The 27,741-nt window shown below is 37.7% G+C and overlaps 1 long non-coding RNA gene across 4 annotated transcripts in view; it reads right to left on the bottom strand.

The window, feature by feature from the left end:
* Nucleotides 1-5,472: 5,472 nt before the first annotated feature.
* LOC103104912 (uncharacterized) overlaps nucleotides 5,473-27,741 on the bottom strand; it is a 32,056-nt gene continuing 9,787 nt past the window's right edge. For 2 of the 4 annotated variants that reach the window (XR_008912895.1, XR_008912893.1), the window contains 3 exons: nucleotides 18,687-27,640; nucleotides 18,279-18,490; nucleotides 5,473-9,605 (listed from right to left, as the gene is read on the bottom strand). This is a non-coding gene — a long non-coding RNA (uncharacterized LOC103104912). The remainder of the gene's footprint in view (nucleotides 9,606-18,278; nucleotides 18,491-18,686; nucleotides 27,641-27,741) is intronic. The other 2 variants (XR_008912896.1, XR_008912894.1) reach the window with 2 other exon arrangements.

Consider the following 27,741-nt stretch of genomic DNA (forward strand, 5'->3'; position numbering starts at 1 on the left):
GGAGGTAGAGTAATAAAACTGATTCGTAGTTTAAGACAACCTGGGGCTAATTGTTGGTGCTACATTTAATATCTTGGTGATATTTTGCCAGTCTCTTAGTCTCTGTGAGCCACTATTCCCTCATCTGTGAAAAGAATAGAACAGGTTTGGATTAGATGACCTCTGGAGTACCTCCCATCTCTAAAGGGAAGATCTTGTTAAATGAGGGTCATCAGAACTCTTGATGAAATAAATGAACCAAGGAATATCATTTTCAGATACCCACTTGCTGGCTCTCCATGAAGCTTGCAGGGGACTATAAATACGCAGACTAAATGAACTAACAAGCAACCTCTTCCTTGAGAGGAATACTATTTCAGAACTCCAAAGTTCTATGATTTTTTTTATATTTTATTTGATCATTTCCAAGCATTATTCATTAAAGACATAGATCATTTTCTTTTCCTCCCCCCCACCCCCCCATAGCCGACTCGTAAATCCACTGGGCATTACATGTTTTCTTGATTTGAACTCATTGCCATGTTGATAATATTTGCATTAGAGTATTCATTTAGAGTCTCTCCTCGGACATGTCCCCTCAACCACTGTATTCAGGCAGTTGCTTTTCCTCGGTGTATCCACTCCCATACTTTATCCTTTGCTTATGAATAGTGTTTTTTTCTCCTGGATCCCTGCAAATTGTTCAGGGACATTACACCGCCACTAATGGAGAAGTCCATTACGTTCGATTATACCACAGTGTATTAGTCTCTGTGTAAGGTTCTATGATTTTTGTGGTGTAGATGCAGGTCACTATTCCCTCTGGAGGACAAAACTGAGAGTTTCACAGAATTGTGGAAAAACTTAGCCCTTCTAAAGCGAACTTAGGAATGACCTTCTCCTAGGACAGGTTGCTCCCCAAACTGATAAGAGTCCTTAATAAAGGCTATGAATATTCATGATTCTCAAATGTGTCTTTTCCAAAGTCTGTAAAGTCAAAATGTTACCTGTAGGAATGCATCTCTGCAAGTTATTTTGTTAGTTAATTGGAAAATATGAAAGTTAATTGGAAAATATGTGAAGCAAATTTTTGCTTCACATACAATCTTTCAGGGACATATCAATCAAGGTTCAGCTTTATTTAGATTTCAAAAGAATGAGGGTACAAGCAAACAATAAACTTCAGGAAGAATGCTTCCTTACTTTCCTGCTCTACCACTCAAGGAATCCCCAAATCATTGAAAACTTGTCCATGTTCAGATTTAGACTGTAGCTGAGGTCACTAATTCTAGCCACCCAGTCTTAAAAATGGAACTGGGCACTGGCCTCCAGAGTTAAGGTTTCTCTACTCAGTCACTTTCTTTTTTTAAAATATTTTATTTTTCCTTAAATCCATGTAAAAACAATTTTAAAATATTAATTTAAAAATTTTGCATTCTAAATTTTATCCCTCCTCTCTGAGATGATAAACAATCTAACATAGATTTTACATGTGCAATCATGTAAAACATTTTCTATATTAGTCATTTTGTGGAAGAGAATGGGATGGGGGTACAGGTTCCCAAGCTCTCCCACAAAAAAGTAGGAGAAGGAGGAGGGGAAGGATGAAGTGGCAAAGGAAGAGAAAGGGGAGGAGGGGGATAGAGGGAGATGCAGGAAAGATGAAGGGAGGGAAGGAAGGAAGGAAGGAAGGAAGGAAGGAAGGAAGGAAGGAAGGAAGGAAGGAAGGAAGGAAGGAAGGAAGGAAGAAAGGAAGGAAGGAAGGAAGGAAGAAAATATGGAAGAAAGGAAATACAGAAGGAAAGAAGGAAGGAAGAATGGAAGGAAGGAAGGAAGGAAATACGGAAGGAAGAAAAGAAGTAAGGAAGGAAATATGGAAGGAAGGAAGGAAAGAAGGAAGGAAGGAAAGAAAGAAGGAAGGAAGGAAGGGAGGGAGGGAGAGAGGGAAGGAAGGAAAGATCTCATCCTCTTCTTTCTCCTCTTTTTCCCATCTTGGTGGCACATGGCTTCTAATTCTGGGATGCTGGAGGGCAACACTCATTGGCCACCAGGTAGGGCTTTTTTTTTTTTAATTTTGATTTTTCCTCTTCTTCATTGGACATTGATTTTTTTTTCCCTTGGCAAAGTGGGTTTAGGAAGTCTCCATCTTAGATTTATTCACATAGCTTGATAGTTCATCCTCTTCACTACTGGAACTCTCTGAACCTAACTGCTGTCCTATGTGTCTGCTTTAGCCACTATAGATGCAATTTTCTTGCCTCACTTTGGGTTTAAGGATAGGGGCAGCCTTTGTCCCTGGCTTCCTATCTTCCTCACTAGAATTGCTTCTTACTTCACTAGAATAGTTATCAGATATTCTGGGCAAAGGCTTTTTTTTTGCCTAATGGCTGGCTTAGCTGAGGGTTTCTTAGTGCCAGTGACTGACCTGGACAAGCTTCAGTTGTTTTAATGTCTGAAGAATTCTCAGCAGTCTTTATAGTCACATCTGGCTTGGGAGTTGACTTACCAGTGATACCAGGTTTGGGGTGTGCCTTTTGTGAAGGTTTTTTCTCTTCTTCCTCCTCTGAACTGAAACCTGAGTCACCATCTTAACTGGATGCCTTTCCTGTGGCCTTGTTTGTTATAGTTTTGAATGCCAAGGCCTTGGTTGATGCAGCCAGTGATGTGGTAGCCTTGGCTTGTTGCCTTTTCATAACTGTTGTCCTAACTGTTATCAAAAGGGTAATTACTTAGGTCCTTCTTAGGGTGCTAGTCATCTGCCACTTTCTTCCTGGAGGGCTGGTCCCCTCTTATTTTCTTAGGAGGCTACTCTTTACCTGGGTACAAAAGGATAGGGCTTCAGTGCTATATGAACTCTGCTTGGCAGTTTTTTCCTCTGCTTCTTTTCCAAGCTTTCCACCACACTGGAGGACTTTTTATTGCTGTTAATCTCCTGGGATACTACTTGGACAAAACTGGCTTCATAGTATATATAGCCTTTTTGGTCAGCTACTGCTACTATTGCTGCTGCTGTTTTCACAGACATTCCCACAGGCTAATTTAGAGGCTAATTGGATAGTTTTGCCTATCTTAGTTGGTGTTTTAACTGGATACTTCACTGGAATCTTTGGTGTCTGTTTTTTGGTAGTTTCATCCTCTAATCTGGAGTCAGAATCAGAGTCAAAATCAGAATTGGTGTCAGAGCTGGAGCTTTCTTCTTTCCCAGATTGGGGGAAAGGGCTTGGGGAAGGGCTGACTGCCTTGCAGAGGGGCTTGGCTCCCTTCTGGATAAGACTTTCATTGTCTTCTTCCTCACTGGAATCCTCACTGCTAGTATTACTTTATTTTTTTTTCTTTTTACACTTTTAAAAATATATATTTATTTAATACTTAATTTAAAATATTTTCCCATAGTTACATGATTCATATTCTTTCTCTCCCTTCCTCCCTTCCCCCTCCAGGAGCTAATGAGCAATTCCACTGGGTTTTATAGGTATCATTGTTCAAAACCAATTTCCTTATTATTACTATTTGCAATAGAGTGATTATTTAAAATCAACATCCCCAATCATATCCCCATCGAACCATGTGATCAATTATATGTTTTTCTTCTGCATTTCTACTCCCTAGAGTAGTTCTTCTTCTAGTTCTCTCTCTGGATGTGGATAGTGTTCTTTCTCATAAGTCCCTCAAAATTGCCCTGGATCATTGCATTGCTGCTAGCTACTATTACTTTCTGCTGCTTTTGGCTGGAATGGTTTATTTCTCAGGGGACACACCAAATGATTTGGTGGCTAATTTCTTGGCTGGTGGCTGTAAGATCGCTCCTTTATGACTGCCCTCACTGAAGTACTTTATTTCTTTGCCACTGTGCCTACAACTTCCTCTTGGAAGACCTATTAAACCAGATGTTATAGATATCCGACAGGGAAGTAATACTGAGGTCCTGTTGGATGGTTTCTTTAACTTTAGCAAACTTGCTGGCTGCCTCCAGGTCACTGCTCATGGCACAAGACAGTGAACACAAGGGGAACAAGTCACTGGGCACTCTGTGCAGTACTTCCTGCTCCATTATCCTCTAGTCTAGGTCCAAACTTGTTACTGGCACAACTTAAAACTGGAGCTCTATTTTTTTTATCAATTGTTCTCTAGATACTTATAAGTCTGAACAAATTCAAGATTTCACCCTACAAGTTAGTGCATAGAGAAGAATGGAAGCTTCTTCAGGGCTGGAACTATTTTTTTTTCAGTTTTTCTTTGTTTTTTTTTTCACACACTTCACTCACTGAATTGTGATTTAATAATGTTTAGTGAATTACCACCTTTTGTTGAAGTCTCAAAGACCACATATTTCACTGTTCACTTTATAGAGAGAGAAACTGAAGAGCAAAGTGAAAGTGTAGAAATTAGAATTTGAATCCAGGTTCTCTAGCTACAGATTCTGCTCTTAGCACTGTACCAGGATTTTCTTAGTCTTTAAACTCTTCTTTGAAACACATGTTTCTCAAAAGAAGGAATCTATAAGATGATTTCTGGAGGCATATATAGAATCTATATCTTTCAGAGTCCTCCTACTCCATATAGGTTAGACTGTTGGTTCCAAAAGATACTTCCTAGTTGTCCCCAAGACCTGAGGGACTCAGGGTGATAAATTTCAAGCTATGTCTTTGTTGATGCAACGTCCCAATATCCTATGATCATATTGACTGGTAATTTAAGGGCATGGAAAGGCCTACCCAAGGGAGTTCAAGACCTTCAGACTTGTGGGATATCCCAAGGTTTACTTGCACAAGTAATCACACCCTTCGTCTTGTGGGAAAGGGTCTAGTTTACCTGAGATAATAGCTAAATAAACTTCCTTTTAATAACTATTGAATCAGTTGACAATGTATTATTTGGTTCCTACACCTAACCTAAACTGACAGGGGACCAATATGGGAGGTGAGAGTTGGTGAGGCCATATAATTAAGGAGAATCTGCTATTGTTAAAAGTCCATTATACTTTTAGTTTAGTTTCATTCAGTAGTAAAATTTTCCTTATGTTGCCCAGAAAATGTCACTAAGGAGGCCAATTTAGATGAGGAATAGTCTTCTACCTTCCCTTCTGGGAAGTGATTGGAAGTGATGTACTAGACTACATATGTTTCTAACCATTGGGACTGGCTCTTGAGGTTTCTCTATTCTCTCCTCTCTTACCTTAAACTATGGAAAAAACCCAAAGGTTGCTAGTATAGAGTGACCCACCTACTTAAAGACAATGAGGTTATTTTTTATGCTGTTGATATAGAACAAAGACCAAATTTTCACATGTTTTCTATTCTCTGCAAAATTAAGAATCTCAAAAATACAGATTAAAAATAAAAATTCACAAAATACTCTGAGTTCCTAGGCAATGTATTGATTGCACAGCCAGAATAGTAGTTTTTCAGCTGGCTGAAGCCAATATAGTCAATTATTCTTTGCTTTCATCTCATATATATATTTTTAAAAATAAAGCACTAATTCAATACGCAATTAAATGTTTCTTAGCTTTATTTGAGCAATAATTAAAATACAAACCATCAGTAAGCAAGCTGAAAAGATCAAAGATATACTTAGTCATAACCAATGCTGACCATATGTAAGTAGCAATAAAATTAAACAAAAGAGAAGCAGGGAGAGAAAACATTCAATATTAATCCAGCAACTTCTTTGAGTAGACATAGTCCTGGGTTTTCTTAATAAGCTGAGTTGGAAGTCAGGGAAAGGCTAATATTCCAGTCACTACAGGGTTTGAATTCAATCTCCTAGAAAGTATGTTCTATAAACTGTCACTTCCACTGATCTCTTTTCTTTCCAGTTCCTCCTATCCAACCCTTCATATCTCTTTCCACAGAAATGTAAAAACTGCTGTAGCAGCAAAAACTCAGGCCTCCAGTTCCAATCCCATCATACCTTTGTCTCTTCTTAAACAGGAAAGAAAATACAAGTCTCAGACTTTAGAGACATGACTCTCAGAAAGCACCCAGTCTAAACCCCACCTGAATAACTGTCATACTTATAACATGCATACAATTGTCAATAACTTAAACCAAACCTAAATATCTCTCTCCTTCCCCTTTTTTCTCTGTCTTCCTCCCTTTCTCCCCTCTTGTTTCTTTCCTTTTATTTCTCCCTCCATCACCCATTTTTGTCTTTCTTCCTCCCTTTTTTCTCACTTCTCTCAGTCTCTCTATCTCTCATTTTCTTTGTCTCTTTCTCTCCTCTTTGTCTCTATTTCATCTCTGCCTCTGCCTCTGTTTACTGAGTAAAGCCTAAGTTCCACAACCTGTCCTTCCAACATATGGGAAATAAAATATATTACTTGTAGAGTCACATGAACTACGTTCAAGTTCTGCCACTTTTCTTTTCTTTTCTTTCTTTTTTTTTTTTGAGTGACCTCTAGCAAGTCACTTAATTTCCAGGGCTTTCAGTTTCCTTGTCTGTAAAATAGTTGGACGAGATGGCCTCTAAGGACTCTTCCCTCTTCCAGCTCTATGTCTAGGAATGGTGTTTTTCCCATTGCTCCACCTTATATATCTACCTTAAACTCCAGTCAAACTAGACAATTCATTGTCCCCTGGATGCATCCCATGCTTGCCCTTCTCCATGCCTTTGTTTATTCTGTTTCCTCCCCCTACAGTACTCTCCTGCATTATCTTTATGTGTCAAAATCCACTCCATCTATCATGGTCTATCTTAAATGCTACATCTTTATTCATAGTAGGCACTCAATAAATGATCAATCAATTGTTGAGCTTAAGGGTTTGGAGGCCAAATAAGGTATTAATAAATGTTTAATATAAAAAATTATTTGGTATGCTCTTTTAAAATGCTGATTTTGATGGAGGGAAGGGGTGAGTTTAAGGCTGTGGCTAATTAAGAACCCAAGTAGATTAATAGGAAAATGTAAAATGTGCATTTAATGATAGCTTCTATCTGAATAGGACTACTGGAAAATTATTTTAGCAGGTGTATGATAAGAGAGATTTTACATGGATAAGAGATTATCTCTTGATGAGATCTGCTGAAAGAAGAGTGGGTGAAGGGAAAGAAAAAAAAAACCCTGAGTGTTCTAAGGAAGGAACAGAGGCTTGGAGATCCAACTGGCAACTCACTTCTGGCTTAGGGATCCCTGAAGCTAAGGAGAAACCTATTTCTTTGGAGATTTACTGTCCTTTCTGAACCCCTGAATACCTCCACTCAAACTCTCGTGACAGCAGTCTAAAGTTCTCAGTGGGATTGTGGATTGGGACTTTTGAAGGTAGCCATCCACAGATCTCTTCCAAGGATTTCTCTCTCTGTCTCTCTCTCCCTTACCTGTCCCTGAACTCCTATATTCAAGTTTTAGTTAAAGAGTAGGGACTAAAAGGCAGTTGTCAAAAAAAGAAAGATCAAGGCTGAGAAGCCTTGAACCCCTAGACTTTGGAGGGCCAATCTGCTAGAGGGGGTAATTGTAGGGCTTCCCTGTTTACCCACTTTCCTACTGATATCCTTGTCATCCCTTCCCAGCTTAAATCCCTATAAATCACCTGATATTTAAGATTTACATCTTGGCCAGTCTCTAAACAACACAATTAAGGGGATTGAAGATTTGGGGAGGGTCACACCTCTCCCCACGAGGGGGTTGACTTCTAGATCTCAGGGATTCAAGATTGCCTGACCCAAGGAACTGACATCTCTCCTTGGTAGTTGAATAGTCCCAAGATCCTGAAAGAGACTGATAATTGATGTCCCTGGAGGAAGCAGAGGCATAAGAAGCCATCTTGCCTCTCAAGGATAGATTGGACCTCAGGAGCCCTTGGCTCCTCTGAGGGGTCATCTCGTCATCTCACTAAGGCATTCCCTCTCTAATCTCCTGTCCTCCATCTTCCAGAAAACATTCTCTGGGGAGACATACTCCCCTTTCAAGGAGACAGGATTTGGCTATCTCCCACCAAAAGGAAGGAAGGAAAAGAAGGATCTCTTCACCCTTTCAACCCCATTCCTTCTTTCTCTCCAACATCACTATTCCTTCTCCAGATCCCTCCATTACACAAGGCCATCTCCCAGCAAGATTCCTCTTTGTCTCATAGGCACCAAGTTTATAAGTGGTGGAGGGATTAGCAGACCCACAAAAGAAGTCTCTACAAAACATTTTGTTGAGATAGTGTAAACTTATTTTTGCTGAATCACTGCATTTTCTTTACTCTCCTCTATCAATCCATTTTAATATTGTCAGCTGTGACTTGATCAGATTTTTCACTTTTAAAATGAAAAATATTCAATAAATCTGAACATTCAATGTTCATTTCGATGATATAGTCTTTGATTCCCCTTGGTAGATGAGAATACTCAGTCTCTTTTTTTTGGCACTAGTTCCTAGAATTAATTCCTCAGCATTCTGCTCCAATATAAGCAAAGGAAAAGTTGCAAAATGCAGATTCAATCCCTGCCATTTTAATCAGGCCTCATAGCAGGGTGGGGAAATAGGATGGAAATCCAATGAAGCAGTCATATCACAGATGTAAAAACAATAAGGTCTCAGCTTCAAGCTCTTGTATAACCAATTCAATTTTAGTTTAGCCTGTTATCTGGTAATGCTTATTTATGTAAAGAAAATAATTTACAATAAATTAAAGGATAGCTTTCTTCTTGTCATTAATTATACATGCCAGGAAGTTGTAAGAATAATTTTATTTTACAAGTTCACTGCCTTAACCAGTTAAATAGCCCCTCTCCATTTGGGTAATAAAAGGCTTCTTTCTTAAAAATTAATTCAGCTCAATTCAACAAACATTTATTAACCCCATGCTAAGTGCCAGCAGTGTTTGTTTGTTTTTTTTTATAAACATTAAGGACACAATGACAAAAACAAAGCAATCTCTATTGTCAAGGAACTTGTATTCTACCAATACCTTATCTGACTGACACAGTATAGAAGTAATAGAAATGGCTTTAGAGGCAGAGGACTTGGGTTCAAATCTTGTTCAAATCTTATGCAACATTATTCAGTCATTTTTCAATCATGCCTGACACTTTATAACCCCATTTGGGATTTTTTGGAAACATACTGGAGTGGTCTACCATTTTCTTCTCCAGCTCACTTTATAGAAGAGGGAAATAAAGTAAACAAGCTTAATTGACTTATCCATTCACACAACTACTAAGGGTCCGAGACCAGATTTAAACTCAGTAAGATAAGTCCTCCTGACTCCTGGCCCAGCTCTCTAGCTACTCTGGAGCACTGGTGTTCAGGGAACACTAATATATCTGGTGTGAGAGCTTCCATTCATTTTCAGGTATGCCTTCCTCCTTTGGTGGCCATCTGCCACCCAGCTCTCACCTGTATCTCCAAAAAGCTGTGAATGTGCATAGCCTGGTTAACTATATTGGCCTGTGGTCTCACACATTGAGGTTAACCAATAAACCTCAAACCAGTTGGTGAGTGAGGGGCTATCTATCCCAGACATGTGAAGACTTTTCCTTGTGAAAGGGGAGAATGAGAACAATCTGTTTCAATGGCAACAAAAGAGGAGAAATCCGATGCTGTGAATCACTTAGATCTTTGAAGAAGTCAAAGTCACCTCTGCATCCTGAGCTATGACCAATCGTCTTGACTTCTGTCTTGTCATTGGACTTCAATGTCTCTGGAAGAGAGAAGGAGGCTGATGACTTTGTGCAACTCTGCCTCACTCAAATCCAGTTGATACATGAGTCAAAATACATAATACTAATGATGTCATTTTGATCCTCATTTTTGGTCCTCATGTTTGGTCCTTAGAGTCTGGGGAAAAACAACTATGAACACTGGTTAAGCTAATTAATCTGGAAGGCTCTAAATTTTCTCATCTGTTAAATGAGCAGAATTAGATGGTGCAGTCTCTCAAGTCCCTTTTAGGTCTGACCATAAGACCTAGATTCTGTGACTTAATTCTTGTATGTGAATATAACCTGTCTTAAAGTCTTTTGGTATAGGATTTACTCCTTATAGATGGAAATCAGTGTTCCCAGTCTGTGTAAGAATTGAAGAAGGAATTGGAAAGAGAGAGAGAGCTCTTAATTTCTCTCTTAGTCAGTCTTCCAGTTGCTTTATGCCCTTCAATCACTTTAGTCACTTCTGGCTTACAGCTTAGAAAGGGGAGAAAGAAGATGCTGACCCTCATTTGAGCATGCTGAAGGATTAGACTTTGGAAAGACATGAGAAGACATGGCAATCTCCATCATTTTTACCTCTCCCTAGTTTACTCTTCTAGAGATTGAGGGGAACTTTTCATTCCATTTTGTATTGACAGCTAATTCAAGCCTTAATAGATACTAGATACCACCCCAGTCAGCCTTGTCTCCCTTCAGTTATGGTAACCAAGGGAGGTGAAAATCCTATTGTACTCAAACCTAGCCAGATCAACAGGTGAAGTTACAAAAAGACAGATATAAGGAAAAATTTCCCAACAAATACCTATATCTAAAAGTAGAATGGGCTCTCTCAGGAGAGTACATGGTTCTCCTCATCAAAGACCCTCAAGCAAAAACTAGAGTAATTTCCTCAACTGGTAGAAATTGGCTTAGGTGGCTTTTAAGGATATCAGTGACTATGAGATTCAGTAATATTACTTCATTCTAACTTTTAGGATGGATGCTAGGCATAGAATGTTCTTGTTCTGTAATTTAACAATATCCTTTGTTTCCTAAAGGGCCATGTCTTTTCTGCCCATTTGGAATATAAATTGAAATTGTGATTATTCTCCTTTACTTCACCCTAAAACTGCCATGGTTTTCACTAAAACTCACATGCATAATTTTTTGTTTAAAAAAAAAAACAACTCTTTCCTTCTGTCTTAGAATTGAAAAGATACTAAGCATAGGATCCAAGGCAGAGGAATAGTCAGGGCTAGCTAGGCATTTGAAGATGTAGTTAAGTGACTTACCCATGGTCATACAGCTAGGAAATGTCTAAGGTTAGATTTCAATGCAGGTTCTTCCATCTTCAGCCCTGGCTTTCTCTCCACTAATAACATCCAATAACTAATAATATGCTAATAATCCAATAACAGATAATCACAAAAAATAACTTAAAAATCTTCTGATTATTAGTGTCATCTAAGATAAGAAGCAGAAAACCAAGTTTAGCACAAATGCTTAAGGAAAGTTTATCATCATCCACTACTATGAATGATGAACATCTATAAAGATTCAAAAAGGAAGAAGGGTCTTCTATAGTTGGTGCTCCAGACATCCCTGATTGCAGATAGCATTGTGCTGATTGCATCAAGATATATGGCACTGTAGGGTTTTCTCAATTAACTCTAGAAAGACTCAAAAGAGATTAGGCTCACCATATGATGAAGAAAAATGCAAAGCCTAACTGATATCTATTGTCTTGAAAATGACATGCAGTTGGATGGACAAATCATTGAATTAGTGCACCATTAATATATAAATATATATATATGCATATATATATATATATATATATATATGACAAGTATTGTAGATAGGCAATGGTCCAGGATCTGAACTGAATAGGAAGATGAGAGTTTATTGCTCCTTTACAGGGAGTAGGAGAGGAACCTGTTTTAATAGCAATATTGTCTCAGTGAGACTACCAGGATTCAAATCATGCAATACAACAGGATTCAAAGAAGTAAAATTTTCAATGACCCAAAAATCAATTGAAAGGCTACCTAGTTTAAGGTCTTATTATTTCTCATCTAGACAATTACAATTTCTCAGTATTTGAACACCTGGCTTCTTGTTTTTTCCTTCTCCACTCCAACTTCCACATAGCTACCAGCAAAATTTCTAAAAGTATATTAGATCATCTTGCTAAAGACTCTCTTGCTAAAGAATTTTTGCTGGCTCCCACTTGCCTCCAGGGAAAAAAAATACAGACAACTCAGCTTTGCATTTAAAGGTCTTCTCAATCTTACTCTAGTCTGCTTTCCCAGACTTTATTGAACATTACTCCTTCCATGCCCTCTATATTTCAGCCAAATTGCCCTATTTGTTCCCTGAACTCTTTCCCTTACCTCAATTTTCTGTGCAATCTGTCCCTCAGACCTGGAATATTTTCTATCCTCTCCTGGCATTCTTTGAATCCCTAAGTCCCTTTAAGGCTCACCTCATGTACCATCTCCTAAAAGAGGGACTGATAAACTATTTTGTGTGACCTTTGAGCTAAGACTGGTGTTTGTATTTATTAAATGTTGTTAAGTTGTTTCAATCCTATCTGACTCTCCATGACTCCATTTCGGGTTTTTGTTGGCAAAGATGCTAGAATCCTTTATCATTTCCTCCTCCAGCTCATTTTTACAGATGCAGAATTGAGGCAGTGTTAAGTGGCACTTGCCTAGAATCACACAGCAAGTAAGTATCTGAGACCATGTTTGAACTGAACAAGATGAGTCTTCTTGACTTCAGGCCCAGCCACTCTATTCACTGTGTCACCTAGCTGCCCTATTTACTAAATAAGGTGAAATCAATATCTTTTGTTATATTTTAAAATGTAAATCTCTTACAGTTTTACAAAGAATAAAATTCTACTTTAAAATGGAAAAATAACATATTCTTAGCAATGAAAAAAGAGATAGATTTGACCCTCACATGCATCTCAAATTATCATGTGCATACATGTGTGTTTACATGGTTTATTTTCCCAAAAGAACATAAACTTACTGGAGGTAATGTAGTATGTGGTGAATAAAATGCTAGACTTGGAGTCAAGAAGACCAAGGCTCAGTTCTCAATTCATATCTTTTCTAGCTGTGCACTCCTGGACAAAAAAAAATAATTAATTTGAGTGATATTAATTTTATTAGGGGTACCTATGTGGTACAGTGGAAAGAGTGCCTGGAATGGAGGGCTCAGAGTCCTCTCTCTAGAGGAATCCTAGGTTAGAAAGACCATATGAGGAATTCCTTGAATCTGGACCCTAGGAGCACTGGTGCTGGAAGAAAGCTGACCCTAGTGCAAAGAAAGAGAGAAGTATATGAATACAGGATTCTCTGAGAGGTGGATTTCTTTATGTTTTTTAGATGCATTTCTCCCAGTTTTTGATGTGGGTTTTAGCAAGGATGTGTACCTTCTGTTTGCACCTCAAACATCACTAGATTCTCTGAGATATGCAGCTCACCTACCTTTATGTTCAGGATATCATAGATGATGTATACCTGTGTTTCTACACTAGACCCCAAGGTACATCACACTGGAATGTCACCTAATCCTCCTTGTTTGTCCCTCTCCCTACCTTCCTTTCTGGGTCACATAGTCTCTGTTCCTTTAAGGTACAAAAATCCTGGACCCCTTCTCCCCAGTTGAGGGCAGACTTCACCAGCACCTGCCCTGTGGTCATTCACTTAATAAATTCCTATATTTTTAAAGATTAAGGATTCATAGGAGATTGGTAATTCTGTAAGTGGGCACCCTCCCGAACTAGATAACATCAAGCTCTCCACATGTTCATCCAGGGGTCAGAAAGACTCATCTTACAGAGTTCAAATATAACCTCATTTCTCTTTATGCCTCAGTTTCTTCATCTGAAAGATTAAGAGATAGGACTTGAGGCCCTCTAAGATTGTTTCTCATGCTATATGTGTTATCCAAAGATAAGTCCTTTTTCTTCTTTCTTTTGTGGAGCAGTTTTAATAGTTCATTATTTCAGCCACAATTCAGGCCAGCAGTTTCCTTAAAATGTATCTAAATGCCCTCTTTTTCTTACCATTTCTCATTTTTAGTCTCATTTTACATGGCCAGTAGTTCAGTCGGAGTCAAGGTGTCTACTACTTCTCCTTTTCAATTGCAAGCAACAAATCTAAAGACCCTGACATCTGCAAGTCCAACCATTTATTGTTCTTTCTCCATGAATAGTTTCCACCAGGCTGCATGTCACACACAAACAGAGATAGTCATCAGTGGGTGGTGCCACTTTAATAAAAAACACATTCTAAGGGGTGTCAAGGTGGTTCAATGGCTAGTCAAGTCTAGAGACAAGGAAATCTGGCCTCCGACACTTCCTATCTGTGTGATCCTGGATAAATCATTTAACTCCAATTGTCTATCTTTACCACTCTTCTACCTTGGAACCAACACTTAGTATTGATTGTAAGATAGAAGATGAGAGAGAGAGAGAGAGAGAGAGAGAGAGAGAGAGAGAGAGAGAGAGAGAGAGAGAGAGAGAGAGAGAGAGAGAGAGAGGGAGAGAGAGAGGGAGAGAGAGAAAGAGAGAGAGAGAGAGAGGGAGGGAGGGAGAGAGAGTTGTGATCTGGGCTTTCTTCTTGTACTTTCATAGTAGTCAGATTAACATTTATGTCTGTAAACTTTTTTTTTTAAATAGCATATGCATTGTTCCAGGAATGTCTAATGAATAAAAAAAGTAATTAATTTGAGTGAGATTAACTCAATTTTGGGTAACTAGGTGATCAAGTGGATAGAGTGCCCAGCTGACACTCATAAAGACTCATCTTTCTGAGTTCAAATATGGCCTCAGATACTTACTAGCTATGTGACCCTAGAAGCTACTTAACCTTGGTTGCCTCAGTTTCCTCATCAGCAAAATGAGCTGGAGAAGAAGGAAGTGGGAAAACTCTACAACATCTTTTCAAGGAAAACCCCAAATGGAGTCCAAAAGAGTTGGACATGACTAAAACAAGTGAACAACAAGCTTAATTTTAATAATAATCTAAATTTTTATATCATTTTAAAATTTAGAGAGAAATTTATTCAGAATAACCCTTTGAGGTAGGTGAAATATTGTCCTCATTTATACATGAGCAATCTGAGGCTCCAAGAGTTAAAATGACCTGGCCAGGACCATATAACTAGTGAATAATAGAGCCAGAGTTTGAATTCAAGAATGTTGATTTCAGGTCTAGTGTTGTTCTTTTCATTTCCCATTCCTCTATTATATTTCTTAAAAGGAACTATAACTAGGGATTGAACTATGAGAGCCACTTGAGTGGCAAATAATGCTCTGTAAGTTGTTACTGTTGTTTCCATTTCAACATTTTAGGAAGCTCATTGATGAAATGGAAGTAATCTAGAGGAATATGACCAGCATGATCAGATTACTGGAAATCTTGTCAGATAAGGATCATCGGAAAGAACTTTAAACATTTTATTTAGAGAAGAGAAGTCTTCAAAGGAACTTGACACATGTCTGTGAAGGGTTGTCATTTGGAAGAGGGACTAAACTTGTTCTGATTGACCTTAGAGCAAGAAGTAATGGTTAAAGATAGAAAAGAAGTAATGTTCAGAGTTGATTTAAGAATAATCATCCTAATAATTAGAGTAATCCAAAAGTGTAATGGAATGTCTCGGGAGGCAGTGGTTTTTCCATTGTTGGAGGCATTCAAGTGGAGGCTCAGTGATCATTTCATATACTAATTTATTTAACAAATACTTATTAATAATCTAAAATGTTTAATCCACTATTCAAACTACCAGGAATTCAAAGATATTAGGCTTGAAGTAAGAGAATGGTTCCTAAAAATTAGCACTGTCCATATAAATACAATGGGGTCTTTGAGTAAAAACTGACTGAACCCTTGTTAGGTGTACTACAGTAGGAAATTTTGTTGAAGTATAGGTCTAAAGTAGATGACTTTTGAGGTCCCTGCACTCTGAAACTGTGCACTTCTATTAGAGAGAGAAATACAAAAAGACAGATAGACACAGACAGAGAGAGATAAAGGCAGGCAGAGAAGGGGAAAATGGTCCCTACCTTCAGATTTGTGCACTACTAGTTGGGGATGTTATTTGTGTAGAGAGAGGGTCTTTTCTTGAGGTCTCTTCAAGACTTGAGTCTGAGATCTTGGCAAACCACTTGCAGCTGCCCTATATACCAGCCAAAATTCCCAGTGGAAGGGTCATCTCAGAGCATCAATGTAGCTAGGACTGATTTGGTACAAGCAGCAGTGGTTGGAAAGGGGATTAGGAATATCTGAGATGTGGCTTCTAGTTAGAGGAAGTGTGCTATGGGGGCATCCCAAGAAACATAACCTGACGAAGAAGGAAATGCCTCAGGACAAGGTCATTATTGTTAGTGCCTAGGATTGTGGGCCAGTCAGGGGAGGAAGTACACCTCTGGACAGTGTTGTCATCATTCTCTATGTTTTCTGTAGGGGGGCAAAGCCACTCATCCCTTTTTAATAGTCCTGCATCTTTGTAATATATCTCTTTTGAAGGACTTCATTATCACTTGGGAGAGGGAGCAGTCATTCTGTGTATATAATAAGCCCTTCCGGTTCTATGCTTTCTTTCTTTCCTAGTCTGCTTTTTCATAAAGAATTAAGAGGTTTTTGTTTGTTTCTTTCTCTATTGGTTTTCCAAGATCCTAAAGTAGCAATGGATAGGCTAAAGGCCTCGAAGAATTCTGGACAGCTGGTTGTCCTTTAGGAATCTCCCCAAGCCATAAATTGAAGCTGTGTGTCTCCCCAGACACATTCTTAAATGCTGCTTGTTACCTCCGCCAAAAACCCCAAAAAGCCATCCTCTTTCTGATGAGTCTCACTCTCCATCCAACCACAACGAGGCTTTAAAAGCTTCCCTCTCCACAGTCTGCCTGAAGCCAGAGCCATTTTTGTGGTCCTCCAGTAAAACCAAACCCTTCTGCTGAACTGCCTACTAGGAAGACTTTCAATTTAGTGGTTAATGGGAAATCTGCTTTAAATGGTGCAGCAGGATTGCCCAGCTCAAAGCAAAAGAAAACCAAAAGAGCTGAGTTTTCTGTTTTCCTTTCCAACTGTGCAACACAACCACAACTTAACCCTTCTGAGAAAACACCCAGAGTCCGAGGCACACACAAAATTTGTTCAAGTCTAGCCGACCTCCCAGAACATCCCTCTACAGAAAATATGGAAGAAATAAGAAACAGCTGCTCATTCTCGTATCATCCCTGCCTGGAAGTCAGTTTTTGTCAACAGAAAGAGTTTGGAAAGCCTCAGGGTTTGTGGTGCGGCTGCCTACCAGTTATATCCTTGAGAGGAATTTGAGCATATGTAGTCAGAAAGTGCTTGTTTATTTGTATTCTGTGGAGCAGGGGGCAATAACCTCTGACATCAGCTACAAAGGTGAGACATGGGATAGTCTGCATCCTGCTAGGTCAATTAGCTCCACGCACACATTGAAGCCAGCTAGGAACTCTGGACAAGTGTTCTTTATGAGCTGTCTTCAGAGCCCAGCGGGGTGAGACCAACAGGCCAAATTCCTTTCACAGGGAAGAAGCCATACTGGGCAGAAAGGAGGGACTCAAAGAGGAGGAAGAGAGTTTTAGTTTCCAAAACTAAGAATTAGCTCTTCTAGGCTGTTACATCTTGGGATAGTTTCATTCTTCCCTCCCTGCATCTTAGAATGCAGGTTCTTGAAAGCTTCCACTTATTTCCAACTCTGCCTTCCATAACCCCTCTCCAAACTCACTCCACCACTCGCATTGCTAACCTACTTGATGCCTCAGATGCCATCTCTACATGGGAGGCTTTTCATTTTATTTTGGTGATCAAACACTGGCATATCTCCTGGGTATATTTTTTCTGTTATCCGTAAGAGATTATTGAGTCAAAATAACTTTTGGAAGGGGTGAGGAAGCATTACCTGGGCATGAACCTGAAGAGGAATTATGCTCCACTCTATAGTAGCTAACTAGGCACCACACTGGGGTAATAATTTAGGAATTCTTAGGATAATTCTGGATTGGGCAGAAGGAGACCCAGGCCAGGCTAGCAGCTCTGATATCTACAAGCTGTGCAAGTCACTTTAACTCTCTGAGATTTAGTTTCCTCATATGTAGAAAAAACATGTTGTTACCATCACTCCTCTTGCTGGATTGTTTTGAAAGTATATGGTAGGCTATAAAGTATCAGTGGAATTTTACATTTTTTTTTAGATTTTATAAAAAGAGAGGGAGCATCGCCCAGTATTTAGGGAATCAAGAAGACCGTGGGATATGTCCTGCTTCTGAAACATACTGAGCAAATCCAGTCACTGAATTTTTCAGTGTTCCAGGCAGCTTTCTAAATATGTAAGTTGCTGAGAAGGTACAGGCTAACATTAATAGAAGGAGTTTCCTCACTTAGGACTTCTGTATGTTGACAAAAGCACATGATCATAGCAAATCCCCAAGATTTAATAGCTTGAAAGTACCTTAAGACTTTTGGGAGATCTTGAACATAAATATGAGTTCTCATTATATATACATTAATACTCTGAGGCATCATGGTATATGGGAAAGAATAATGGCCTGGGAGGTGGGAGAAGAGGGTTCTAGATGATTGTACTACTAACCTTGATGAGTGACTTTGAGCAAGTTATTTCACCTCTTTGGGACTTACCTCTTAAATAAAGGTGTTGAACTAGATGACCATTCATTTACTGACAATTTTCTGTGTAATCCAGACTTTTCAGGGGCAGAAGCTTTCTTTATTTTCTGTTATCTTCTGTGAACAATGCTTGGTAGCCAGTAGGGTTAGTAAATGTTTGTTTAAATGAATCAAATAATTCTTCTCACTTACTTTTAGAAATAAAATATTTCCAAAGTGGTTGGCTAGAGGGAATGAAGAGAATTACATGGTGGATATACAAATCCAAATGGATACATATGATCAAACTACATGCATTTTATGCTCTACCATTATTATAGTTTTTCTATGTAACAGATTTTCATAGTATTTATATTTGAGACACGAGTTCTAGATTCGAGGAACTATCAATAAATGTCTGTTGAATTGAATTGCACTTACTTCCACTGTAGGACTGAGACTTCTATCATTTCAAGTCCCAGAGATACAATCTTCATTTATAGGTTTTCCTTTAATTTTGTGCCCCTTTGTCTCAAATTTTCTTTCTTTTGCATTTCCCTGCATTCTCCCAGCCTGAAAACACCAAAGTGGCAGAGAACCTGAGATTTATGCATCCAGGAATGTAATAAAGATTGTATATATAACGAGGCTCTCTGGAGGGAAAATGTAGTAGATAGATATACTTTTTTGTTTAATATGCATTATTCACATTTTGCCATCATCAACTTTGCTAGACAATCAACAAAATAATAAATCAAGTTCTGACTTATAATATTTGCTTATTTCTGAGGTGTAAATGCTCACAATGAAAATTTAACAATTGACTCTCCAAGCCTGTTCACTTACTCTAAAATCTCCTGTGTTGTAGCCCATAGGGTTAACATAAGTGAAGATGACAAAGAGGTCAGGTTATAAAAACAAAGGCAGGCAAGTGCCTCAATGCAAATACCCCAGAAGAGAACATGAGAACACTCAGGAAGCACATCTGAGTTGCAACACAAACAATCAGAGTGCAGTGTAGGATGAATGACTAGGGTGGAGGGTTCAGGGAAAGAACAGGAGTCATGTCCGAGTGGTCTCTGAAATCTTCCTTCTAGTGACCATTAGACTCGAGATATTGCCTAGGGATATTCCATGAAGCAAAAACTGATACTATCAGGAGCAAGATGATGATTGAACAGGGTAAAATGGTTGTTTCTCCCACCCTGTGACTAATACTGGAAGGATGCTTGCTAGCTCTCCTCTTCTAATGGCATCTGGCTGTTGCTGTTGAGTAGGAGAGAGAAATAGACAGAAATAAGACATTTTGATAAAATAATGAAATGCTTTGCCACTTGGTAATTTCAACCCTAGACTAAGTGAAATGACACAGCTGGGTGCTCTGCATAATCCAGGCTGATCTATTCTCACACTCTTAGCCAACACTTGATCCAGGAGCCTTGGTGCTCCTAGCACCACTCTGTGGCTTATGCAGAGACTGCATGCTGAGAAAGTTTTAGCTCCAAAGACCTTCTTTTCCACCTCTAGAATTCATTCAAAGGAGTTCGTTCCTGTGTAAGGAAGGATGTTTAAAGGGAATTCCTGTACCTCATACTATATTTGTGGAAGTTTGTATAGAAGAATCTACAAACTGAAAATTTCCTAATTTTTTACACTAGTCAAAAGCTGTGAAAATGAGTTGATATTTTGTGAACACTTTATGTTGGATCAGCGTATTCTCAGTCTTATCAAGGCGAGAACTCTCCACATTAACGATGAACATAGTCTCTTCCTGGCTTCTTAATCTGGTCACTCTTGTCTACATCTTCCAGTAAATCCTCCATAGAGAATTACTTAACCCATAGTCTGCCTCTGGTTTGAACATTTCTGTATAATACTCAGGCTATTTAGCTTTGTTTTTGACCCCTTATTCTCAATATATGAATAATGTCCACTTTTCCTGGTTATGCATACCCTCGTTGAGGCCTTTCCTCGACTTTTCTTATGGACAAATAAGCACTGGAAATAAGTTCTAGCCAACTTTCATCCACAATCTCTCTTTCTACCACACAAATCAAAAGCTGTTAAATAAGGGGAATTCATATTTTAATCTAGCCATTCAACATTTTGGGTTTTATTCAAAGATAACTTTGGAAGGTGTTAGTTAATTTTGATGATACTTGTATCATCACGTTACAACTAATGTGGAAGAGATATTGGAGAGGCATGCAGCAAGACAAGAAGCAGTGGCTGAGTGCTGACCTGACTGTCAATCAAAGGAAGATTCCATTTGGAAAGTTACCAGGAAAGGCAGTTTGGAGCCAAACTAAATGGGGGATTTCTGGGTTTGGCTGATGCTGGTTGCCTTTGAATCAGGGTCCTGACTGATTTCCTGGTTGCCTTTGAATCAGGGAAGGAAGAAGCTGGTTTTGTCTCTGGGATTTGGGATAATCAAGCTGGAGGTGGCCTGGTGACTTTGAAGACAGAAGAAGAAGAAGGACAATAGCCCATATATCTCTCTGACTTGCTCTGTTGGTGATAGTGATTGGAATACTAGACCTATCAACCATTTTTCTCAATATCCTCCAATCTAAGGCTAATTATAGAATTAGGGAAACCCCCAACCCTCTTACCTCCATCCTCCATCTTTTCCTGTCTTCCCCAAATAAACCCTTACTTAAGATAAAAGAAGATAGAAAGTATTTTCATTTGAAACATCATAGATCACCCTGAGGGATTTAGAGAAACCAAAAAGGAAGGAGGAGGGAAGCTGAAGAGGCTGAAGAAGAGGGAGGGAAAAGGAGGAAGGGAAGAATATAGGGAGGAGGGTAGGCAACACAAGAAAGCTGCCTGATCCATTAGTTATCAAGTACCAAATATACCCCCTCAATATTATCTATTACACTAACCACACATTATAATTTATACATAGCTTAGGTAGACACACAGCTACATAGGTGGATATATAGCTTAACTGGAAAAAAAAGGGCCATTAATAAGTTGCTGTTGTTTGTTTGGTTGGTTTTTTACAAAAAATAGAAAAAAAAAACCCTTACCTTCAGTCTTAGAATTGGATCCAGGTTGGAAGAACAGTGAGGGCTCAGTAACTGAGGGTAACTGACTTGCCCAGGGTCACATAGCTAGGTAATGTCTGAATCCAAATTTGAACTCGGGACCTCCGATCTGGAGGTCTGATTCTCTATCCGCTGAACCACCTAGCTGTCCCAACTAATACATTTTCAAGTTTCTCCTTTTCCTGTAATCATGCTGAGATAACTCAGCAAACTACAAGGCAATTTATCAATGGATATTTTTCAGATGCTTACAATTTGCAAAGAATTGTGCCAGATCCTGGGGTGGGGATGGAATAAAGGAGTATAAATCAGTAGTTATAACCTTTGAGTTTAGTTAAGGTATCTGAAAAGATATGATTCAAATAAATACATAACATAGACTATCTCAGATAAGGAAATATGGTATAGTAGGGGATCAAGTGCTACATTTGACATAAAAAGAAATGGTTCAAATCCTGTCATCAATGCTTATGAATTATGTGAGACCAGTTTATTTATTTAACTTCTATATGCCTCATCATGCTAACTGACACTTTGTCAATTATTTTATAGATGGTTTGTGATTTACAGTGGTGGGGGGAATAACCACATTAGAAGTTTTCCTACACTGATAAAATATCAGATCTTCCATGTGCTTTCATTACCTTGAGGCAGTGAAAAAAACCGATTTCAGTTGAAAAGCTGACCCTAAAATGGGTTTAGAAAATTTATCAATATATGCAAATGTACCTTCTTTATCAGAGCTATGAGTATAAGGTTCAGTTCAAAGCAGAGTCAGGCCCCCCAGAAATTAATAACAATCTCCTTTCCCTTCTTTTCTTGTCACTTCTAAGTCAATTTTCAGAATTAACACCCAGGAAAAGGCTAAAGCATAGCAATACAGAAAACAGAGGGAAACTTATCTCTTTTTGAAAATGGTAAACAATAGGATGCCATGCTCAGGACATGGCTGGAGGGAATTTAACAGTCATTCAGGAAAAAAAAATCCATTTAATCAACTTTTAATGCTAAATTTGAGTGTCTCAAGTGTGTGTATGTGTATGTGTGTGTGTGTGTGTGTGTGTGTGTGTGTGTGTGTGTGTGTGTGTGTGTGTACTTAGAGAGTGATTACCCTATTACCATTTGAAACACTTCAGCACAGGGTGACTTTCTGATTTGAGCTGGATTACCTTTAAAATTTAATTTCACTATAAGCAATCACTCATCAAGTCAGGGAATATAACAAAAAATATTTCTGTTTTAATTTCAATTGCAACCAGAAGTTTCATGGGATTCCAAAAGTGTAGATAAGTTTCAAAATGACTACAAGATGCCTGCAATTCCAACTAATTTAAACCAGAGCTTTGTATCCAAAGTGATTTGAGAATTTGGTGTCTATTATTAAAATTTATGGTTGGACTGAATATTTAATTTGTGGTCGCCAGGGATTTTAATTTCTAAATCCCAAAATGAATTACTCAGGTAAATGGAATTTATGCCAGTTTATTTTTACAATAGAGGGAATATATTAAGGAAGAGAGAAAAGGGGAGAGAAAGAGAGAGAACGCTCTGGCTTCCTCTGAACCAGTTAGAAAATTCTAAGGCATCAGTCAGGGGAAAGGAGTCTCAAGATGATGGGCCTTTCTCAGAGGTTCACACTTCCTCCAGAAAGGGCAAGGAAGGAAGTCAACCTTTACACTCACCACAGTGACCCTCTAAAAGGAAAGCAGTCTGAGGTCTCCTGCATGAGCTCCTTCAGGTGTCCAGTTCCACAGCCAACTGTCTTCACTCTGAGCCTGAGTGACTGTTCCTCCAGTCCTACTCTGAGTGACTGACTGCTCACTCCAACTCTGAGTGACTCATAGATTCCTGTGATCTCTGTTTCCACTATTCAAAGAACTTTTTCTCTTGTGTCACCTCCCCTAAATTTTATGTCTACCAATCACAGCAGATGTTCCTCATCCAGAGGATGCCCACTCTTTCACATGTTGGTCACAGACCTCCAACTCAATGTATGAAATGGTTGTGTTTAGTTCATACCTTTTTGTGGTTAAAATGGATAGATCTACTTTAAGTACTGGGTTTACACTTTAGAGATTAGAATCGAAAAATAGACAGGGGATTACATTTTCATCTTCACAATAAAGGAAGAGCTAAGTACCTTCAATGTTACAATCAGGGAAGAGCCAAATCCAATCCTGACACTATACACCCTAAAATTCTGATTTATAAAAGAAGGTAAAGTCCTAACCTCACTAAAGAAATGCTCATATATTGAGACAGGGAAGTATAAAGCTGTAAAACACCTCAGGTCAATACAATTTGATCTAATTTTCCTGTTAACTTCTTGCCCAGTGGATCCTTAGATACCCTTTTTCTAATCTTTTGAAATCTGTTCTCTCAAATTTGAAGAGGAATTTCAGAATGTGACAGTGTTTCTCTCTTTCTCAATCTCAAATTTTAGAATGGACCAGCCAGTTCTCCCCAAGGTTCTTATCATTTCTATTTCAGCAACCAGTACCTTCTTCTTGGTGAGAATCAGGTCTTAGAGAGGAGTTCCCTTGGCTTTCTCCATTTTACAAAGAGCAAAATTACCATAAAGGCAAGCCAAGAAATGATTAGTTACTCTATTTTTGGCAGAAACAGAGCTTCAGCAGATGTCCAGATAATTGAAGTCCCCTAAGACTATGCTACCATGCCTCTGTGTCAGGCTTGTGAACTGTTTCTTGAATTCTTTGTCTATTTCCTCTTTTGATTCAGGTGAATTTTCAAGTTTGGCCAGAATCAATATAACCATTATCAAGCTAATATGCCTGTCTGTCTTCAGATGAGAACATTTCTACATAGAAATAAAGACCTGGATTCTAGAAGGCAAAATTCATTACAAATTAGCTCATTTCTGCTTGCTTACCTAATGTATGCTATACTATAAAGAGCCACCTTTTTCTTAACCTTTTCTTCCTTCTTCAGGTATGTGTATATGCCATGCTTTGCTGATTTATGTTATCCATTAACCTTCTAGCACACTTCCGATGCCGCCCAAGGGCTCTGGTAATCCTGAAAAATCCAATTAGGAAGTATGCAGTGTTGTTTCTTTTTATGAATTTTTGGTTCCTATAATGTCTGCTGATATGCATAAGAATATGCCTTTCTCATCATTATATATAATCTTTAGGCATAATTCCCGTAAATGTAGTGCTTTCAAGTTGGATATTATGGCTTTAAAGAATGGTGATGTTACTTGTAAATTTCCGGGGAAATTAAAATGACATGCCATCTTTGGTTTAAAATCAGAAAATTTCATATATTGTACTATTTAGGAGTCATGGAATGTTTTAAAGAAGATTAATGCTTAAAATGAGAGAGAATGAGGATATGAAAGAGAAATTAGCATGAATCCAGGCCATTCCTAACAGTGTCACCATACTATGCTTCTTCACTCAGAACCTACCTCAACTAAAGTTCACAAGGATTTACCAAGTATAAACACAAAACAAATCTCATTCCTTAATTCCACTTCAAAAAGAACTCTTCTCATCATTAATGCACTCCTCCATTCATACATTCATTCAATATCCCTCTTTTTAAGGGATCCATATTTATGAATCTTAAATACAAATTTAACAGGTCAGAAAGGGAACTGAGTGGTGATGACAGAATCAAGTCCTTAAATTATTTCTTTCTACCTGCTAACTCATACCATATTTATAATTTCAGTTGGTAACTTGTTAAAATATATGTATATACATATGCATGTAACATATGCATATGTATATGCATATGCATGTAACATATGCATATGTATGTAGTATATATACACATATATACAAATTAAGAAAACATACTAGATAAGTATATGGATCAATTTCACAAATTCTAGCTTAACAAAATTAAAATTTCTCTGAGGAAATGAGATATGAGGACGTGAGATATGCTATTCTACACTACTGGTAACATATTTTTGCTATTCTTAATTTCTATGTTTTTTATTTTATTTTAACTAAGATTATGACACAATAAAGCTAGTTCTTCCTCTATGCCACAAAGAATCATGACATAATACATAGAATAATGGGGTGAGTTGGAAAAAGGAGGGTTCAAATTCTAGCTTTCTTTCTAACTGGTTGTGTGACCATGGAAATTTAACCTCTCTGCATCTCAATTTTTTTCTATGTGAAATAGGAATACTTTAAAAAATATCTATATTAAAAATTATGATGATAATAATCTTTTGTCACCTTAAAATGAGATTATGCATGAAAATAATTTTTCTATCTTTAAAAGCACCCTATAAATGTTGATTGTAATTGTCAATACTTTGCACCAAGAGGAATGGTTTAAAAAAAAAAAAAGCATGTACCCAGATAAAAAGAGTAACTACTTGGGGGATCAGGAAAGACTTCCTGTAGGAGGTAAAACATGAGCTTTGTTTGGAATTATGATAGGAATTCTATGAGTCAGAGAGAGGTGGGAATACCTTCTAGGAATGGAATGGTGAAAGTATACATGAGGAAAATTATTTATATTCCCATATATTTATAGGCTCACAGTCAGCCGTTTGATTTCACACATATTACTTAGTTGTTTTTTTTTTCAAATCAATTTAACTGATTAACTATCTTAAGCAAAAATTATTTTAGCTTTGTGTCCCTAGCACCTAGCCCAGAGCCTAGTACATAATTGATGTTTAATAAATGTTCCTAATATATTAATTAAAAATAAGGTACCAAAAGCATATTATAGATGTCTTTGAAAGTAAAGTTAATGGTCATGGAAAGATTTTTGAGCAGGGAAATACTATAATAAAATTACTGCAGTGGGAAAATTGGTTAGGCAAGTATATGAAGGATCAATTGGAAAAGAGAGAGACTAGAGGAAGGGAAAAGATGTAGGAGGCTTTAACAGAGAAAAGTATGCACAAAAATCCAAACAAACAGAAAGGACAGCAGAGACATTTGGAAAGTATAATCCACTGGGCTTGGGCCCTGATTAGTTATGAGGTTTAAGGAAAAGTTAAGAATGACTGAAGAATAGCTTGGGGGACTGAGAATATTTTTGCCATAACAATACTAGTAGACAAAGGATACTTTTAAGTTTGTAAAGTGTCTTATATACTTTGATCTCAGTTGAGCCTCACATTATTCCCATTTTACAGATGAGAACACAGAGGTTCCAAGAAGTGAAAGGATTACTCCAAGGTCATATAACTAATTATTAAGCTTCAGAGACAAGATCTAAATTGAGGCTTTACTAATTCTAGGTCTACTACCTACCTCTTCAATGTTGATGGGGAAGGTGGGAGGAGAGTAAGGTTTTGGCATAGCTACAGATTACACAGCTCCCTCTAGCTTGTAGATTTTTAATAGCATCAGCCACAAGGGGGACCAGGTAAAAATCTGTCAAAAGAGAAAACTGAAACACATGATCTAATATGGGTAAATTAGTAGAATCAATTTTGTATTTGAGGGACATTGTATTAGAGATAAATTGGAAAAGTGTTGAAATGTACTCCTGACTTAATTTTGTATTCCTTGAGAATGTGTATTTCCTGTGGAAAAAGTAATATGAATCAACTTAATCTCTACCTCATGATTTATTAGAGATTATCTGGTTTAAAATGTATAATAATTATTACAAGTTGAAGAACTGTTTTTTCTCTATATATAATATTACTTTTCTTTACTATGTGATATTTATGACTTTACATTTGCAAAATAAATTTTTAACCAATTCCTTAAACACCTGAAATATATGCCAATGGATCTGAATTCTCATTGGGAACACTCTCTTTAGTATATCAGTTTGTAGCCCATCTAAACCTGTCTCTCTTCTGGATATCAACATTTTGCTATAAGATTTCCATAGGGAGTCTCCTTCAGATGCTGGGTTTCCTTCCCATGTTCTATTTAAATCTCAAGGATACTGAAAGAACAGAAAAGCAGTTCATCTATTATCTCTCACTCTTAGTACTTGACTAGTACATCTTTCATCAATAATAGCTAACAAAATTATGTTACAATAAAAGTGACAAAACACAAAAAAATCCTAGAAAGACTCATACAAAATGATGCAAAGTGAAGTGAGAAGAACCAGGAGAATGTGGTACCCAGTAAGAACAATAATGATGAAAAAGGATATTCACCACCATAGAAGGAACAGATGGAGTTATGCAAATTGAAATATAGCATTCTTCACTTTATTTCCTCCAGAAATTTTTGTCTATTGTAAGCAATATGTATCTTGTTTTATAACATGACACAGGGAAATATATATGATAATATATGTACAACTTATATAATACTACCTGTATTCTGGGAAGGAGAGGAGTGGGAAGGGAGAGAACATGGATTATTGACATATAATCTGGAAAAAAGAAAAATAAAAAACATTGAAATCTTAAAAGAAATGAATTATTACCTATAAAAATGTTAAACAATAACAAGAAATAAAGAATTTAAAAAACC

This window comes from Monodelphis domestica, chromosome 6 (assembly GCF_027887165.1).
Source record: "Monodelphis domestica isolate mMonDom1 chromosome 6, mMonDom1.pri, whole genome shotgun sequence".
In the NCBI taxonomy this organism is placed as follows: Eukaryota; Metazoa; Chordata; class Mammalia; order Didelphimorphia; family Didelphidae; genus Monodelphis; species Monodelphis domestica.